Here is an 18,627-nt window from a genome sequence, read left to right on the forward strand (position 1 = left end):
TGTAATATTGAAAGCTTACAGATTGAAAGGGTGGGTCAACATATGCGAGAGTAAATTAGAGGGAAAGTTGTGGAGGCACTGAGATTTAACCGGAATGTTCAAGAAATGCTGTCCTGCTCAAGAGAGAGCCAGAGTCATTCCTAATAAGGAAAATGATAAAGGTAAATTCACAGAGATAGAATTCAGCAAAACATGACAAATATGGTCTGAATGTAGCCAGAAGATTAACCAGATGGAATGGGTTGCAGACTTTAGGAAATAAATTTGGACTGTTATAGGATGTAGCCAATATCATCTAGTAGAGGATTTGAAGATCAGAGACAATCAGTTTACAAGGGACAGTTGAATTCTTGGGTTCTAAATACTCAATGTCTAGTTTCACTGTCTACTTGATTTGTTCAAAGCCAACTCAAGGTACTGACAAGGAGAAGTGGTCAAATGTCCCCATGGAGAGAGGAAGAGGACCGTGATCCATCCTTTTCTGGAGACACACAGCCTAAGGACTTTTATATTTATTTTTAACAAATACATTTTGAGTAACACTTAAATACCCAAAGAGCTTGGAATTGACCTACAAGTAAGTCATCCTTTAAAAAATAAATTCTATTTTTAAGCCCATTCCTTCTATCTACGCTCTGGCACAACTACTTGTGTTTCACAGTAAATCCTTTAATCTTTTTTAGCCTTAGGTTTTTTTATTTTAATCATTAAAATTTGAGTATTACTACTTGCCCCTTATTTCCCCCTTAGAGTGTTCTTCAGAAGACTTTATTATTTGAAGAGTATTAAAGTACATTTAAAACTGCAATATGTAGTCTAGAATTATAGGTAGTACTTTTATCACCTCATTAGATGGATGTAGCAGTGACTTCATTTTAAGCACACACAGTAGCAACCCTTAATGTAGGTCAGACTCTGCTCATGGGCTTTGAAATGTGATGGATGATGATGATGACGATAATAATGATGAAGTTGATACTTAATTTTTGTGTTCTGACCATTTTATATGGTCCAAAAAACTTCTTGTAGTACAGGTTAGGGGTGCAAGAGACAAATCTAAACAACCCACTGCAAACCTTGTGGCTTAATTTACATTCACATGAATGTTATTGGCTGAGCAAATCACGTGACCAAGCCCAAAGTCATGAGAGTGCAGAAGTATAATTGATCCTCCATGAACCATGACCAAGATCAGAAGGAAAGAAAATACTGATCCAGTAATATAATCAAGGAGCTCATCTGCAGCTGAAAAACTAAATCCTCCTTAGTGAAAGGCAGTATGGTTATTCCTACTGGAGAACATAAGAAAAATCTGAGGGGAAGGAAATGTTAATGGGTGAATACATCACCAATGGCTGGTACTCTTATTTCTAGGGCAGCTTTGTAAAGGATAAATCTGTGTAAGGATGGTCAGAGGAGGAAATTTACAAGTCGAGTATGTGTAACTGTACATTTTATAAGCCGGATGTATATTTCTATTTCTATTCATTATGTTAGTATGTGGAATGCAATTAAAACTCTGTCTAAGACAAAAATAGAGGTATGCGTGTTACAATAGTGAATGGTGACAATGGTGAGGGTGATATTAACATTGTGAAGAATACTTTCTTTGGGTATCTCTCTTCTCCTGATTTAACTCAACTGCAGTTTCACCAAGATAACAGAATTCTTACATCCTAGCAAAGGAAACAAGATCTTTTTCTGGGTTGCAGTTTCTATGACCAAGAGACAAAAAGTAATAACTTCTGGTAGTGCTGGACGATTTTAGTAATATAATTTTCTCTAAAAGATTAAAGATAAGTTACAAAGAGGTTTTGGAGATTTAATGAGAAATGTGCAAGAAATTTTGTTTCTCTTCCACCACATTCAGTTTTAACTGCCAAATAAATATTGTGGAGAATGGCTTCTACTTATAGGGACAAAGTTTGGGAGACAAGATGGTTCTTATAAACACAGGCAAAAAATATGGCTAAGAGTGATGGAGCCTTGGAAGAGTTTTCTGTGCACAGCAACATAATGGGAAATCTTTAAATTCACTTGTTCAAGTTGGGTAATAACAATCTCTGCAAATCTTATAAATAACCAAATTAGGTAGTCAGTACCCCAAAATATTAAACCAAATGTCTTTTCTCCTGAGAGGTCCCCATATAGCAAGAAAATAAAATATTTAATCAAGAATTAATTGACAAAGGACCTAATAGTGTCAGGGAAATAGATCTTGGAAGAGGTAGAAGTCTGTTCATAATGATGTTTCCTTTCTATTACTTAGCAGAGTGAACATAGATAACAATAATGTACTGTGTATTTCAAAACACCTAGAGGAAAGTATTGAATGTCTTCACCACAAAAAATAATGAATGTTTTGAGGAGCTAATATACTTACTCTGATATATGCTTACCCTGATTTGAATATTATATAATGTATGTGTGTTGAGACATCACATGAGACCCTCTAATTATGTATAATTATTATGTGCCAATTAAAAAATGAAATAAAGGAAAAATACATATACTCAATGAAAAAGTAAGTCAATAAGTAAAGAAGAATTTATTTGGAAAGAGGAAACTCTTTCAACTATCTGGCATTATAGATATGGGTTTTAAGCCCATGATGGTGTTAACATATGGTCTGTTCTTGAATCTACCTATGCTGGTAGCCTGTGAGGACCATCCTGAGACACAGACATGGGAGTGCTTAATTTTTGAGCTTGTGGTAAGTGAGTGGAAAACAGGAATTCCTCAGAGCTTTGAAAGGCATCCCACCCAGGAAGGCAGAGCACATGTCCAACCTGTTGAATTTACACAGAGACGCTATTAACTGGCAATATTTCAACACCTACATCCTCGCCCATGAATCAACACTTTGAATTTTGAAGCTCAGAGATTCTTAGTTTCAGTTATTGGCAAATATTCAATATTTGTCCCTTGTAAATTTTATTATTCAACTTTTGACCCAGTCTTCCTTCAGTCTCTCAACTGCTTATTTTAGTATTTGAAATTAACACTGAAGGAAATCAGCAATAATCAGTCTTTTCACAAAGCTGGGGAAGACCTGAAATATTACCGTGTTCCATTTTCAGAGGAGGATTCTGAGACAGAGTGGTTTAAGAACTTGCTCAAGGCTTTCATATGAATAATTTCTCAGTTTTTCAGTTTTTATCTCAGACTTCTCCTGTTTTTCTGGATGCCACATGACCCTGTTAGTGGCAGATGATTAGAAAGACAAACTCCTCTGCCTTGCCTCATCTTTCCTCAAGGCCTGAAGAGAATTTTATTCTAATCATTTATGCTTTATCTCTACATACCTGCCTCTTTATTAATCACCTCCATGGTATCTATTGCTATTAATCATTAGACGTGTGTCTGAGTATTACTGGTAATTATCTCTGAATGTTCCTTACCTGTTGGTTTAATTACTAGTTTTCCCTCAGGAATACAGACTATTTCAGGTCCCTGACTCTGGTGTGTGTGTGTGTGTGTGTGTGTGTGTGTGTGTGTGGGTGTGTACATGGTACTTAAATCTGTGAGTTTAAAAAAAATTTTTCTGTTAGACCTATTACCAGTACATATGTAGATTTTATTTCAACTAAGGAACTCTAATTCCCTGTCACTTCTCAAAACATATATAATTTCTATTGAACATGAAGACATAAAGCCAGGGGTAATCTATGATTCTCCTTCATTCAATGTTATATCTTCTTCAATAATTCTTTGAAGTGTTCTAAAAACAAGTTGATTTGCTTTCTCCATTAATAAGCAGGATGTAACTTGGGGTTTTATTTTCTTTTGTCTTATTTTAATTCATTAAGATGCTTGTCCTTCTCTGAGAAGGGAATTTCGCTATAGTAGTAGTTTCTGTCATTAAGAACTTTCAGACATATGGTTAAGAGAAAAAGAATGAAGAGGAAGAAGCAGATTTATTGCTCATCTACATATACTATTTTATTTCAACGTTCCCCCAGATCCTCTTATGTATAGGTGCCATTAGAGAATCTTCCCAAGGATGCTTAGATGCTAAGTAACAGAATGGCATTCTAAATCTAGATCTGCCTGATTTCAAAGTCCACACTCCGCTGCCTCTATTTAAGGTACGTGCATAAATAACATTACCTAGTCATGCATATAAAAACAGGGAGGTGTAACAGATAATATTCCTCTAGAACTGAGGAGAGTGTTGCAGACGCTCCTAGATATATTTATCAGAAAAAAGCTTTATGGAGATGACCTTGGAACTGAAGAATGTATAGAACAAAAATATCTAAGCATAACATACATAATCCCCAGCAATAGGTGAAAAAAAAACCTAAGCATTTGTAATGTGTGCTCTTGTGTGCACACACTCTTACTGAAGTCTTATGAAATCTCTGTAGGCCTGCGTTCTCCACTAGACTTCTTGAAGAGTATAGTCCATTTTAGCAATAAATGCTTAAGAACATAGAACCGTAAGCCTTTGTGAAGATGTGCTGAATTCTTGTTACCTGGATTTCGCCTAGAGAAAGGGGTGTTAATGTAAACACACACACACACACACACACACACACACTCGCCCTGCTTATTGTTTCAGGAGAATATTTCTCTTTTCCTCACTAATAAAGACCTCTATTACTGAATATTTTAAAGATGTCTGATAAGGTTCCTGGAGACCTCCATGACTAATTTTTACAATAAGTCAGTATTGATTTATTAGGTGAATTTCTCCATATCCAGCACTGTCCTATCTACTATGGGATTTACAGAGATGCACTTTGAGACATGAAATATGTGGTCCAAGTATCAATGATCTTATAATTTATTTGAGGAGGAACAGCTGTGGCTTACTTTTATTTATTTAAGGGTGTACCTTAAACTATTCTGAGTACATTTTCAGATTTGTCATCTCTTATTTTCCACCTAACTCATAGGATCACTATAATTATTCTACCAGCTCTCTAGGAGAAACTAAGTGAGGCACAGGGAGGTTTATTAGCTTAATCAAAGCACTTGGTTAGTTAAGTAGAAAAGCAAAAATACAAATGTCATGACTAAAAACTTACAATCAAAGTATTTAATAATGTTGCGAATTAAAATATACTGCAAAAGAGAATCATAGAACAATGCAGGTAAAGGACATTCAGAAATCAATGCAGGGCGAAAAAGTGGAAACCTGGATTTCTCATTCACACATTAAGTGGTAGCAGAGCTTACACCAAGACTTAGGAACTTCCCTTGTCTAGCTAGCTGACTGCAACACTTCACCGCATGTAATTTGAAAACTATTGGCAAAATTAGGATTTTTTACTGTTAAGAATATCTATATCTTAGACAAAACATCTATACTTGATCCATTTTATAGGAGATGAGAGGAGTGTGTTGAGTGGGCTTAGGGGTGGTAGAACAGGTGCTTTCTTACTATCATAGGTTGAAAAATCACGTTGAAAATTAGCCCTTTATGTTCAAATTACTTTCTTCACTTAAGTTGGCTTTAGTTGATAAATATCTGTCATCTCATGAAAACCATATGTCTTCAGGAACAAGGAGTATCTCTTTTTCCACTTAATGTAACCCTAACACATTTTCATTTTGGAATGACTTTCAAGTTAGTGAGGTATCTTGAGCTCTCTGCCTTACTTCCGAGATAGCAGCCTGTAAGATAAAGCTTTGTACTATCATCTGAGTCCTTTATCCCATAGTTCATTGCCTCATTTTGTTTTTCCATGAACCGTTGAAGGTGAGGTGAGGGCAATTAGTTAATTTAACAAACAAGCCAGTCAGGTAGGTCAATGGAAATTAACCCCTCTCTAAAATTACTGTGCCAAAGTAGAATAAGAGCTACAATGGAAAAATTTTTAAAAAGTATAAAGATTTCAAAGGATGAATGTTCTCTCTGATATGTGGATGCTAACACACAACAAGTGGGTGAGGAATAGAAGTTCATCGGATTTAACAAAGGAGAATTAAGGGAAGGGAGTGGGAATGAGAGTAAGAAAGAAAGTAGAATGAATCAGACATAACATTCCTATGTTCATATATGAATTTATAACCATTGAAACTCCACATCATGTACAACCACAAGAATCAGATCCTCATTAGAATAAGTTCTATTCCATGTATGTATAATATGTCAAAATACACTCTCCTGTCATGTATATCTAAAAATAAAAATAAAAAAATAAAAAAAATTCATATAGAAGAGAAGTTTATTTCTCATATCACAATTGAGAACATTTGTTAGGGCTTATTTTGAGTTGATGAATATGAAAGCACTTTCTCAAGAGTCGGCAAACTGAGTGGGGGGACCTGTCCTGAATGTGGGTGACACAGCCCAATAGGCAGGGGCCTGGATGGGAGACATGAGGAAAGAAGAATGAAGTCAACATAGACACAAGTTCCATCCTTCTCAAGTGGGTGCTTAGATTGTTGCTGTGATTGCATGAGGACATCATAGTCCAGCTCCTTCACTCTTCCAAAGCAGACTCTGATCAGTGATTCTCCAGGGAGCTTCCAGGCCTCCAGTCTCAGACTGGAGCATGATTGATTCTTCTTATTCTGAGCCTTCAGATTCCTGGACTATGCAGATACTGGTTCCTCCAGCTCTTTAATCTACAGAAAGCCATCCAGGATCCAATTGTGGGAGTCAATCTAATAAATCCCCTTTTTTGTAATCATACATATACATACATGTATCTATGGATTTTGTTTCTCTAGAGAACATTGACTAATACACTTTGTATTCTGCTATTTGGATTTTTAAAAATCTTCACTAATCTAGATCTGCTCATCAAATTATTCACATACCTTACATGAAATTTCCAATACTTGTCTTAAATTCATAAACCATTTTACTGACTCATATGCCAATCATTTCTGAAAGCACACTCATGAACACACCAAGAAGTCTCTTAATTTTAGGCATCTCATAATCCAATCAAGTTGTCAGTTGTGATAGCAGATTAGCTATCACACAGAGTTTAGATTATGGGTCCCTATTGGGGATGGCATAATTTAAGTTCCTTAAAGGTCAATGATGTTCTTCAGGCTATACTGTAAATGCATCAGGGAACTATTCAAGAGTCTTGATAGCAGGTCTAATTTCCCTCTCTAACCTCAATACTCCTGGCCAACATACATCTAAGCTAAAGGAAATACCAAACAGAGCATGGTGAGGTATATCATGTGATCTCATGTGATCTCATTTACAATCACCATCATTATATGCTCTAATCCTACCAATAGTACCCAGAGAAGAAAATTATGGTCATAAAAACCTTTAAGTTATAACTTGAAGGAAAGAAAAATGAAGATAATTGTATTTTAAATGTACTGTGTGCCAGTCTCTGTACTATATTTTTGCATATTTTTATGTTATCCTTTGGGAAAACTCATTTAAAAAGTCCTTTTACTCATTTTTATAGATGGGACTAGAGCAGTAGCCTAAAGTCACACAATTGGCAAATTGCAAAGAATTGACTCAAAGTCAGGTTTACCTGTCCCTAAAACATGCTCCATTTCCATTCCACCATGGAATTTCCATTCTGCCATTCTTTCGTTCTATTCCTCTTTACTAAGTTGTAATAGGACTGTGACATGAAGTGTTGTCTTGTCCTCACCATTTATTACTTCCACATTTGACCATCGCTCTTTGTCTAAGGTTTAAAGGATCTTTATTAATTGATTTGGATAGAAGTTATTTTCAGGACAAGATTTTAACATCCTTCTCTTCTCCTTAGATGTATGTTTTTCCTTCAGTGATGCCACATGAATTCTGAAGACAGAAGAAACTCTAGATGGAAATGTTTTCTGAAAGGTCAAATTTTTCATATAATCTATGGGAGGCATCTTCTCTTCTTGATGGCAATGTGATTCTGATTCCTTCCTGGCATTTGACACAGCTGATTGCTAGTAAATTTTTATCTAGAAGTCTGGGCTAATTTGGGGAGTCCTTATTATAAATCCAGAGTGATGTGTTCTGCTACCTGGAAGAAGTCCAAAGGGCCCCAATTTCCCTTGTATAATTAGATATTGAATTTTCAAGCCCCCATGTAGAAATTGGATACCTTGTGTTGTTGAATTATTCGTTATTGCACTTTTATATGTTTGTATTCAGAGCTGATAACTTCTGAACAACCTCTACTTAAATGAATATTATGTTTTGTGCAATGAAGGAACTGAATTCCCTTCCTCCAGGAATTAGTCAGTCCACCTTCTCATTTTCTTTGCCTTTTGTTCTTATGTCAACTATTTAATTGAGATGTTAAGGTCCCTCACAGCTCTGAGTGGCAATTTTAAACCAAATTTCTCCATGGACTTGGGAGCTAGCGGTATTTGTGAGATGAGGCTGATCCAATTATCTAGCCTGAAAACTCTGGAGACATAAGATTTTCCAAACTGTGAGGTTATGTCCAGCATTCTCTCTTTGTTAAAAATAAACATTTCAAAGTTATAGGCGTTTTGTTTGAGTTGATGATGTAATGGAGGGAAGGGAAGGAAAACATCTTTCTGGAACCTGGAGTGTAGCATCTTATAGGAGCAGTCATCTTCTCTTTATATATTTTTAAAATTCAGTTAAAGCATGGTCTTCTTAAATTTTCAATTCCTTAGAGATTTTCTCTGCTTCCCATTTTGTTTTATTTCAGATCACTTTGCATAGCATGTCAGACTCTGAGCAAGAAAGTGTACCTCCTTCCATTAAAGGAGAGTAATTAAATGGGAGATGTAGGTATTATGCTCAAGGTCACAAAGCAAGTTTTGGTGGCATGGCCCAGAAGAACAGATCTCAGTTTCCTCTTCTGATTTTACTCTTTTCTCCTCCCATGTTACTGAGTTATTTTTCTTGGTTTTCCAATCTGCTGATATGCACATTTCATTATTTCTGCCATTCATTCATCTGTTCATTTAGAGTTATTCATTCCTATGATGGACGGGACAATATGAACACATTATGTGCCAATCTCCCTCTGCCCATTCTTAAAAAGTATATCTATCTTTTAATTAGGGTTATTGACATTATGTTTACTGTTAACAACATTGGAGAAACACATTGGAAGAATCTTCAAGGGTATTACATAAGATTGAACTTGGGAATAAGCAGGAGACAAGGAAATCTAGAAGTTATCATCAAGAAATGAGGCAAAGGTAAATCAGTAGAAAAAAATGAAAAAAACAACAGAAATTGAGGGAGGTCTTGGTGAATATGGGATGCTTTCTGGAGGAAATGGTATGTAAGCTAGTCCTTTAAGAATAGAAAGATTCATTATGTTGAAATAGAAGACCCCTCCATCCAGGAACTTATTATATCCTTTAAGAAACTTAGCATTGCTATGAACAGGGAAATAAATGGCCAATATTAGAAGGCAAAATGATTGTTTGAGGGCCAGTGTGAGTGAGGTCCACACTGTGTCACTTGCTCCACACACATGCTATTTTTGACCCAACTTCAATCATTTTGGGTATTTTTCTCTTTTTAATTTTTATGTATTTTCCCCTATCTCCTTGCTTTTATTTTTCCCCTTTTATTCACCTTGCTCATTCTTCTTCTTCTTTCCTTTTTTGTATTCCTTTACCTCCTTCTCTTCTTTCTGATTCCCTGTTATGATTATAGGTCTTATGCTTGAGATGTTAACTTTGGTGTACAACTGGCCTATAGACCACTTCTGTCATGGTATCATGAAGTGCTCCATGGACATGTCCCTCATAGAAAATGGTGAAAATTATTTACACACCCAAACAGGCATTCGCGGTCTCTGGAATAGTCCAAAGGGCATATAGCAAATGAATAAACATCTGTCAAGAAAATCCACTAATACTCAGTGGGAACAGTGAGAGCTACAGCATGTGAACCAAAACACTCACTCACTTCCCACCGCCATCTCCATGAGACAAAAACTGGACTCTAGGCAGGTGCTATCAATGACACAGGCTTTATCCCCTCTGTCCCCAGCCCAGCCCCTAGCAGAGGAGTGATCTTCCAGGAAGGGCAGGATGCCAGCTTTCCTCACATTGCTCTCACTACCTTTTGTGAGCCTGAATTCTGGATGAGTGCCTCGAAGATATGGTGCTCACTGTTTCTGTCCAGCCCCATGAATTGGAGGGAAGCTCTACCCTATGCATTTAGAGTACTGAAAGCCCAATCATCCTTATTGCAGGTGGTAAAGCAGTCATACCTATTGAAATAGACAAGATAAGGAGATATGAGGCTTCGCCTATCCTCATCCACTGAACACTCAACTCCTATATTGGAGATATTGCTCAGAGAGAAGCCTTTCATTCATTGTGTCAACCTGAGCTCCAGAACCCCACCTCACCAACATCTCAGTAATTTACCCGAGGAAGGCCAGGGCCCCTGCTCACCAACATCTTCTCAGAAATTTGACTCCATGAAAGAGGCTAATGATAGAGTGTGGCCAAACCATTACCTGTTGGCCCAGTCCTGCTTTCTGGAGTGTATTGCAACTATGGTAGCATTCTTTGTCCTTACAGTTACACTGGTATTGACGTTGAGGTGGGATAGGAAGGGCCAGTGGTTTCAGAGATAGGTCCTGAATCCCCCATTCTTCTGCCTACTTATTCTTCCTCTTTGATCTCCCAGTTTTATTTTATACTTCCTTCTCTTTAAACATTTTAGCTCCTTAAAAACAAACAAACAAACAAACTCAGCTTTCATGGTTTGACAGCAGAGTCCCTCTTTCCACTTGCCATCTCACGCACAAACCTGTGCATTGGTTTGCAGGGGACTCACCTGTCCCAATCTGCAGGCTTTATGGGCATGACATGAATTGACAGGTGAAAGCTTATCAGAGAGTCACATTTTTATTGGACAGACCACACTGTAAGTATTCCTTATCAGTTTACATCCCATTGATCACAAATATAAATATTTCTCTGCACACTGCCCTTCCTGTGACCATAAAAGTTAAAATAAGTCTATCATGGATGCAGATTAGGAGACTCATTTTCCCACAAGAAGGACAAAGTAGCTCAAAATACAGAATGCCAACCCTACCATTGCCTCCTGAGTAAAGAGAGATGGAAGGTGAGCTTAAGATGCTGTAGATCAGCACTGAGCAATCTGTGCCCATATGCTGCCCCTTGGCTTTGCCATATGGCTCTGAGCGTAATTTCAAAGTTACTTTTCAGCACAAAGGTGAGGGATTTATATGGGAATGAGCTACCTCCATGGAAACAGTGTCCAAGAGTAGAGGAGAGATTTCAGAGTGTTTGTCCCCTAGCATGTGTTCTCCAGCTGGGCTGAGGCAGAAGAAGATGCAAAGGCATGTGATTGGTGGAAATCAAGCAGACACCTGTGCAGAGGCTCACAGGCAGCAGGGGCTCTGGCCTTCCTCGGGCAATGCTGACTGTGGAGTCCCAGAGCAGCTCAGGAAAAGAAAATGGAGTATTCATTTAATGCCTTACACACAAAACTTATTTTTGCCTTTAATTTCCTCACCTTTAAGCTTAATGTTATATTTTATTGTTGGTTCAAGTCAATTTATTTTGTTTGGGGCAGTTGTACTATGAATTGTTTTCTAATATGTACCTTTAAAAATCTGCTTTTAGGGCTGGATGTGGCTCAGTGCCAGCGTGCTTGCCTGGCATACATGAGGCCCTGAATTCAATCTCCACACTGCAAAAAAATGTAAAAACAAACAAACAAGTAAAAACACGATTTTTAATAGTTCCTCCTTCCTGTCTTTCATTAATTGATTTTCTTTTTACTATAGGTTGATGTATTATCTATTCTAGTATCTCCTTGGTTTTGCAGAGATATAAGTGGAGACAAAATACCTTTCAAAATAGACCAATAATCATAAGGGCCAGGACAATATTTTTAAAGTAGAGCAAGATCACTTGGATTTGGTGTGGGTACGTATGTGGGACTGGGAGGAGCAGATGCTTAATGTAGCACTGGAGAAGATGATGTGGAGGAGTTTCTTCAAGCAGAGGCTGGAACCTGAGAGGACAAGTTTAATTATTTATTTGTGTGTTGTCCCAAAACACCCTAAGTCACCATCCCCTTTTCATAGTCAATACCAGTAGCCCTGGTTAAGGTGGTGTATGCTCATTTAGTGATTGGAACCAATTACAGGAATTAAACTCCAACCCACGAAGTAACAGGAGTCCCATGTGCCATTGACTGTGCATCCTTTCAGCCATGCAAGTCTCCATCTAACTAAAGATGGAAGATATTAGGACACCAGTCTAGATTAAACTGTGCTCAGAAAGGAGCACAGGGTGATACTCCTACACAAGCAGTAAGAAACTTTCATGAAGCATTAATGGAAGACAAAATCATGACAGTTCCATAGTCTTAGCCTGCATTGACCATTGTCTCCTTGCAGCAGGATTAATACAGAGAGGGAAACAAAGGTCTCCAGAGGTAAGTGGCTTGTTTGAAGTCACATGGGCAGGAGGTGGGGAGGCAGGTGCAAGAAGCAAGGACTCCCAATCTCACCCAGAGTCCGTGCATTTTGGCTACAACTCCACGTGTGTCATTGAGTCTTTCCTTTACTGAGGCATTCAGGAGGTGTTTATTCGAATCAGTTCCCTGTCCTGATCTCAGAGGAGCCAGATGAAAAAGGCACCGTCACTTTGATGAGGTTCAAAATGCAGAGTCCAGATGGAAGCGCATTTATGTTCAGTGTTTGAAACATATTTTCATGTTACCCTAAGTGTGATCCTTTCCACCGTGTCACATCCAAACTTTTGCTTTCTTTCTCTTTCTTTTCCTTGCTCTTCAAACTTCTAAGACCATGAAGGTAGGGGGGATTCCCCCCTTTTTTCCTTTTTGACTCAAAACAAGAAAGGAGGCAGACACATCAGCATAAAATGTAAAATAGTCGGTTGAAATAGTTTCACCTTTACCAAGTGCCCACTTGCTAGTTTACTTTTATTTGTGTCCCTTTTCCACTGTTGCCGGCTCTTCTGTCAAGGTGAAGAGCCTCCCCGTGTCACCTTCTTTTTAGGATTACTTACCTTTTCCTCACCCATCAACAGCTCCAAGCCAAGCAGGGTATAGCTAGCAATGCATGCTGAACTCTGTGACTAATACCTTGCCTGGACTTCTTTAAATAGAAAAGCAGGTGGGGTGTGGTGGCACACACCTGTAATTCTAGTGGCTCAGGAGGGTGAGGCAGAATGATCACAAGTTCAAAAGCCAGCCTTAGCAACTTAGTGAGGCCCTAAACAACTCAGTAAGACCCTGTCTCTAAATAAAATACAAAAAAAAAAAAAAAAAGCACTGGGGATGGTGGTTTAGTGGTTAAGCACCCCTGGGTTCAAACCCTGGTACACAAAAAAACAAAACAAAAACATAAGGCCCAGGAGTCACTATGGAGAAAACACATGAGGAACAGGGTTTGGAGGTAGCTATTGTGTGGTTCAGCTGTGGTATGGGTGTGTCCCTCAAGGTCTTTTGTGTTGAATCTAATCCCCAATGTGAAACTTTGAGAAGATGAAATCATAATCCTGCTCTGATGTTTACAAGTGGTGCTTTGACAGGCAATTAGTATCAGATCACACTACTCAGGGTGGAGTTGGCATGAGTGAGTCTTGGTGATTTTATAAAAAGGGGTAGAGAGAGCTGAAGAGTCACACATACACACACATGCTCCTGATCTTACCATGTGATGGCTGTGCCATTAGGGACTCTGCCAGCAAGAAAGCCATCTCCAGATGCAGCACCTTAATTTTGGACCTCCAGAACTGTGAGTTGCAAAAAACTTTGTTTCCTTTATAATGTGGGATTGTGTCATAAGCAGCCGAAAATGGACTAATGCAGAGTTAACACAATTTTTTGTAATGAAAGTAGGGTTCTCATAATGGCTAAGGTAAAGCAGGACCTGTACAAGGTCTGGGAAATAAGGTCATTGCATTAGGGCTGTTGCTCTCAATTCTGACTAGCATTCAGACTCTTTGGGTTGAATTATGTCTCTTGTCCCTCAAGGAAAACATCCACCGGATCCTTGTTAGTGTTCCATGTGTTATTTTCCACAGCTGGGATATTGTTCACCTCCCGTTTCTTAGGTTCCTCCCGTGTGAAAGAAGGAAAGGAAAGCCCCTTGTGCAACTGACCAGCTACCTGACAAATAATGCAATTTACCCACGTCATTGCCCACTTCCTTCCAAAGATACATATCAAAGAACCCTGGGTTACGCAAAGTAATGCTTTATGATATGACCTGTACATCTAGTGCAGGATTGCATCAGAAACCTGCTCAAGTATTTTGACATTGGTTGCCTTCTAGAAAAAAAAAGAAAAACGGAGTGGGGGAGAGTCAAAAAAGGCATTTACATTTCTCCTTTCTTGGGGGCCGTTGATAAAAATGGGAGAAATTTAGCTGACGACCAATCAAGGCAAGGGCTGACTATATATAATTTACTCATTCTTTCTTTTGAAGCTTTTTGAGCACTTATCACATATGGATAACAAATACACATTAGGGCTGGAAATATGAAGGTAACAGAGACAATCTGTCCTTTCTTGTATCTTATTAGCCTCTCTCTGCAAAGAGACTCAAGTCAATGGATATTATTTTCCAAAATTATTATCATAATTACTGATACACGTGGTGTGCATTGAATTTCTTCCCAGGTATGGGACATTGTGACAGGTGTGGTGTATGCAGAGACAGACCACAGTTGGCTGCTGTCATCAAGGAACTGAAGCCTAGTGAGAAAGGATGACAATTTGTCCCCATTGAGCATGACAGATGGTTGCTATGTGAATGCTGAGGAGCAAGTGACAGAGCTCTCTGGGGAGGCTGGGCATGTGTTAATAAGAGTCAAAGTCTTAATGTAAGGACTTAGGAACCACAGAAGCATTGAATCATGGCACATGAACCAATTCTGAACTAGAAACAAGTGCCAAAGGATAAAAGAGTTGCATGGGCCCAAAAAGTTGGGCAACATTGAGTACTCTACTCCTTTAGTAGATGCAAAGTATATATTAGTCTTATAAATGTCCTAAAGTGTCTTTAAGAAACTAGTTTCTTTTTTTTTCTCTGTTTAGCCATTTATTTCCTTTATTGACTTGAACAGAACTTATTTTTCCCTCTTAGACAAACTATTCTTCATTGAACATAGTATGCACTGATTATAATATATACCATTAATTTATGTAGCACTAAGGTAAAAAAAAGCTCTGCCAAATATAATTCTAATACATTATCTACTATGAGACATTCAGATTTAAGAGGTGTCAGTATGTGAAAAAAAATTGAAATTTAGAAGTGTTAGAAAGCTGGATGGAATCAGATTTGGCTCTAGATATGCCAAGGATATATCTGAACCAGACTATGTTATGATTGTTACTCTTCTTATTTTCTTTTACTTGCATGGAATGGACCTTATAAGTAGTAAGTTTGTAATTTAGATATCTCAGTGATGAGCAAAGTGTTGTGTTCCCATCCATATCACAGAATTGGGGCTGTGAAGTGGAGCCCACAGTGATTCAGGAAACTAAAACTTAGCAGACAGAGAGCCACTGCAGTTGGTGTGGTCTTGAGACTAGCTCTGGCCAAAGAAATGAGAGGAGATACATGTCAGAGATAATAAAGTAGAGGGATGCAAGTATCTGGGTGTCTTCCCCTTTCTTCATACATTCTGCAGCAAACTTAGGAGCTGCCTATGGAATGTGGCAGAATAATGAAATAAAAGGAACCTGGATTAGTGGATCATTCCAAGTCTGCTCCTGATCACAGATATCCTCATTGAGCATTTCATGAGCAAGAAATAAAATTTTCTTGCATTAAATCTCTTTAGTTTGGAGATGGATGTAGAAATTAACTAAATATCACATTGATCAGTTGTGTTCTATTTTGACTTCTTACTGAATATGTAGTATCTGGTAATTAGTATCAAATATTTCTAAGTCCCTAACAAAAATGGGATTCCTCCATCGACTGAATGAATATGAGTTATGAGCTGAATTGTTGCATATGAAAGGTGTGGGAAACTAAGTGGTTTTCCATGCATCTGTGCTCAGGGGGTAATTATTACCCTACTGGGAATTACCCTCATGGTAATTAATCACTTCTGCCTTCCATTGTAATAATGCAGTGATAAGTCTATTAAGGTAAGAAAATAAGGTGTAATAGCCAGCAGGCTTAAAGTCTGTTGTTTGTATTGGACACATGGGTTGCTCTCTGGAAGAGGCACACAGAACTGAGATACATTTGATTAAGTTTAGTATGCCTCAGTACACTACAGTATATTAATCCCATTAACTTCTCATCAAAAAGAACCATCTTTTCAAGCACTATAAGGAATTCTCCAGACACCATAAGAAAGCTTTCCTGAAAGACTTCCAAAAGACACAAGTGCTAACATCTCACAGAGCAGTCTAGACGATCTTCTCAGATCCTTTCTCCCAGTCTTCATTTCGACCATCAAAGATTCTCCTTTCCAAAGATGGAGAGAATGAACACTTCTTTTTCACCTACTTCTGTTACTTTAATCATTCACTCCTTGTATTCTAGTCCTGGGGTGTATTTATATCTTGCCTGCAATAATACACATGCTCATTCCTCCTTCTTACATGGTTTATGGAAGAAGTATTTGACACTACATAATCAGGAAGAAATCAAAATAGGACACAACTGACCCATGTTAGATTTATTTAATTTCTACATCTACCTCTAAACTAAAGGCCTGAGGTCTAGACCACAGACAGCCTCAATACTTTATTAAGAAGGCATGAAACACTCCTGTTCATTCCTTGGGAAGATGATTTTGACTATAAGATTTAAGGATGAGTTGGAAGATGAGACTTTGGAAGATATGAATCTGAACACCGGAAGACTCGTGATGAGTGTGTTGCGCTTGTCTAGGCTATACGATATCTTCAATGGTGATCCCCAAAAAAGGAGGAGTACATTTTAGAATTAGTTTATACTTGCTGTTTCTAGGATTTGGCAGAACTTTATTATTATTATTTTTTTAATGATTGGTAAGACCAAGAGATAAGGAGATCAGAAGATGATTGCATGGAGAATGTGGATTTTTACTCAGAGTTCTCAAGGCTGGGGTGTCTGTGGGGGTTGGTGGGGAGTCTGCTACACAATGCAGGGCCACATGGGGAGGCACCAGGGTCAGTCAGGTAGCAGAAAGATCCCAGGGAAATTACGGGCACAAGCCATTCCTGTGGTTTCTAGGGGAAAAACACTGCAAGGCAGATAAGTAAGCTAAAGTTTGGCTAGTTTGAATTATTTTAGCAGTCCCTTAGGGCCAGGGTCTCTCTTTGGCCTTGTGTTGATTAGGGCACAAATTTTGTTTTTGTGTTTAACAGCCAGATAGAGGAGTGGCTCAGAGTAGGCCCTGCATTGGGAAATTTGCACATGAAAATTGTGCTCCAGGGTGAGTCATTTATTATTTCTTCCAGCTGACTAGCTCTGGGAGGGGCAGTCTCTTTCCAATCAGTGATGACCCAATACCAACACATCAAGGATACATTTGTCCCTCAATTTTGGAATTTTTTTTTTTTTTTTTTTTTTACTTTACAGTTGTGCTAAGCAACACACACTCTGTAGAAACTTGGGATGTTGGATTTTGATCTTGTCTCAGGTTAGCAATATGAACTCTTGTTACACTGAATGGTGGCAGGAAGCTTCAGCTCTGATTTAACTATTCAGTCAGGAGGGCCAAGAACTCAGGCTCTGCAGTGCCTTGTGCAGCTGAGCTGTGGTGTTTGTGGACTGGGTTTATAAATTGCAGTTTGGACTTAGCATAGCTTCAATTTATGATGGGTTTTTCAGGTTGTAGCCCAATCATATGTGGAGGAACATTGCTACAAAATATGGGAAATTAGCGTTTATACATGTCTAGTGTGAGGAACGAGGAACTTGGAGGCATCAAATCAAAGTGGCTTCCATCTGTGCATAAATAGGCTCAACTCATCCTTCCAGTAAAGTTTCTACAGCAGGACCATTTGGGGCTTGGTTTTACAGGCGTTGAAGTATCTACAAGAGGCTCTACTGTTACTCTGGTGCAGCCTGATTTTACACATTCTGGATCTGAGGTGCTTTCAGGATCTCTTGATGAAATTATCCAGGATGCTATTAAGGTAAGACCCAAATTTAAAATGTTTTATTCAACAGAGACTTATATTGTACTTGCCTCTTTCCAGACTGTCCAAAAACCTGTACACATGTCAGCTCATTCAATCCCATGACCAATCTCTGGGTAAAATTATGATCCTCCTTTACCCACATGTTCAATTATCATAGCTGTCACTTATGGAACGGAATGATAAGCCATCCACTAGACTAGGCATTGTTGATAAGGTAACTTAATTCAATCAGACGAGACAAATGTGATTATCTTCATTCTAAAGACCTGAAAAATGAAGGCTTGTTTGTTGGTGTCATTTAACCATCATCACACCACTTTATTTTGTAACTTTCATCAATATGAGTTTTTGTTATTATTATTAAGCAACAATACCAGTGTTGTCTTTTTAGGAAGAGGAGATCACAGACGTACCTGCTGATGTCTTGATCTTGGCTTTTTAGCCTCCAGAAGTATAAGAAAATTAATTTCTGTAGTTCAACCAACTTAATTATGTGGTAGATTGCTAGTATGAGCAGGAAGTTTCCACGACTAAAACAAAACTGGAAAACCCCTGTAATACTAGGTAGTTATGCCAAGTATTTGAAC

The sequence above is a fragment of the Marmota monax genome, unplaced genomic scaffold (genome assembly GCF_021218885.2).
Source record: "Marmota monax isolate L192 unplaced genomic scaffold, Marmota_monax_Labrador192_F-V1.1 WCK01_AAM20220418_F8-fsc00020, whole genome shotgun sequence".
NCBI lineage: Eukaryota > Metazoa > Chordata > Mammalia > Rodentia > Sciuridae > Marmota > Marmota monax.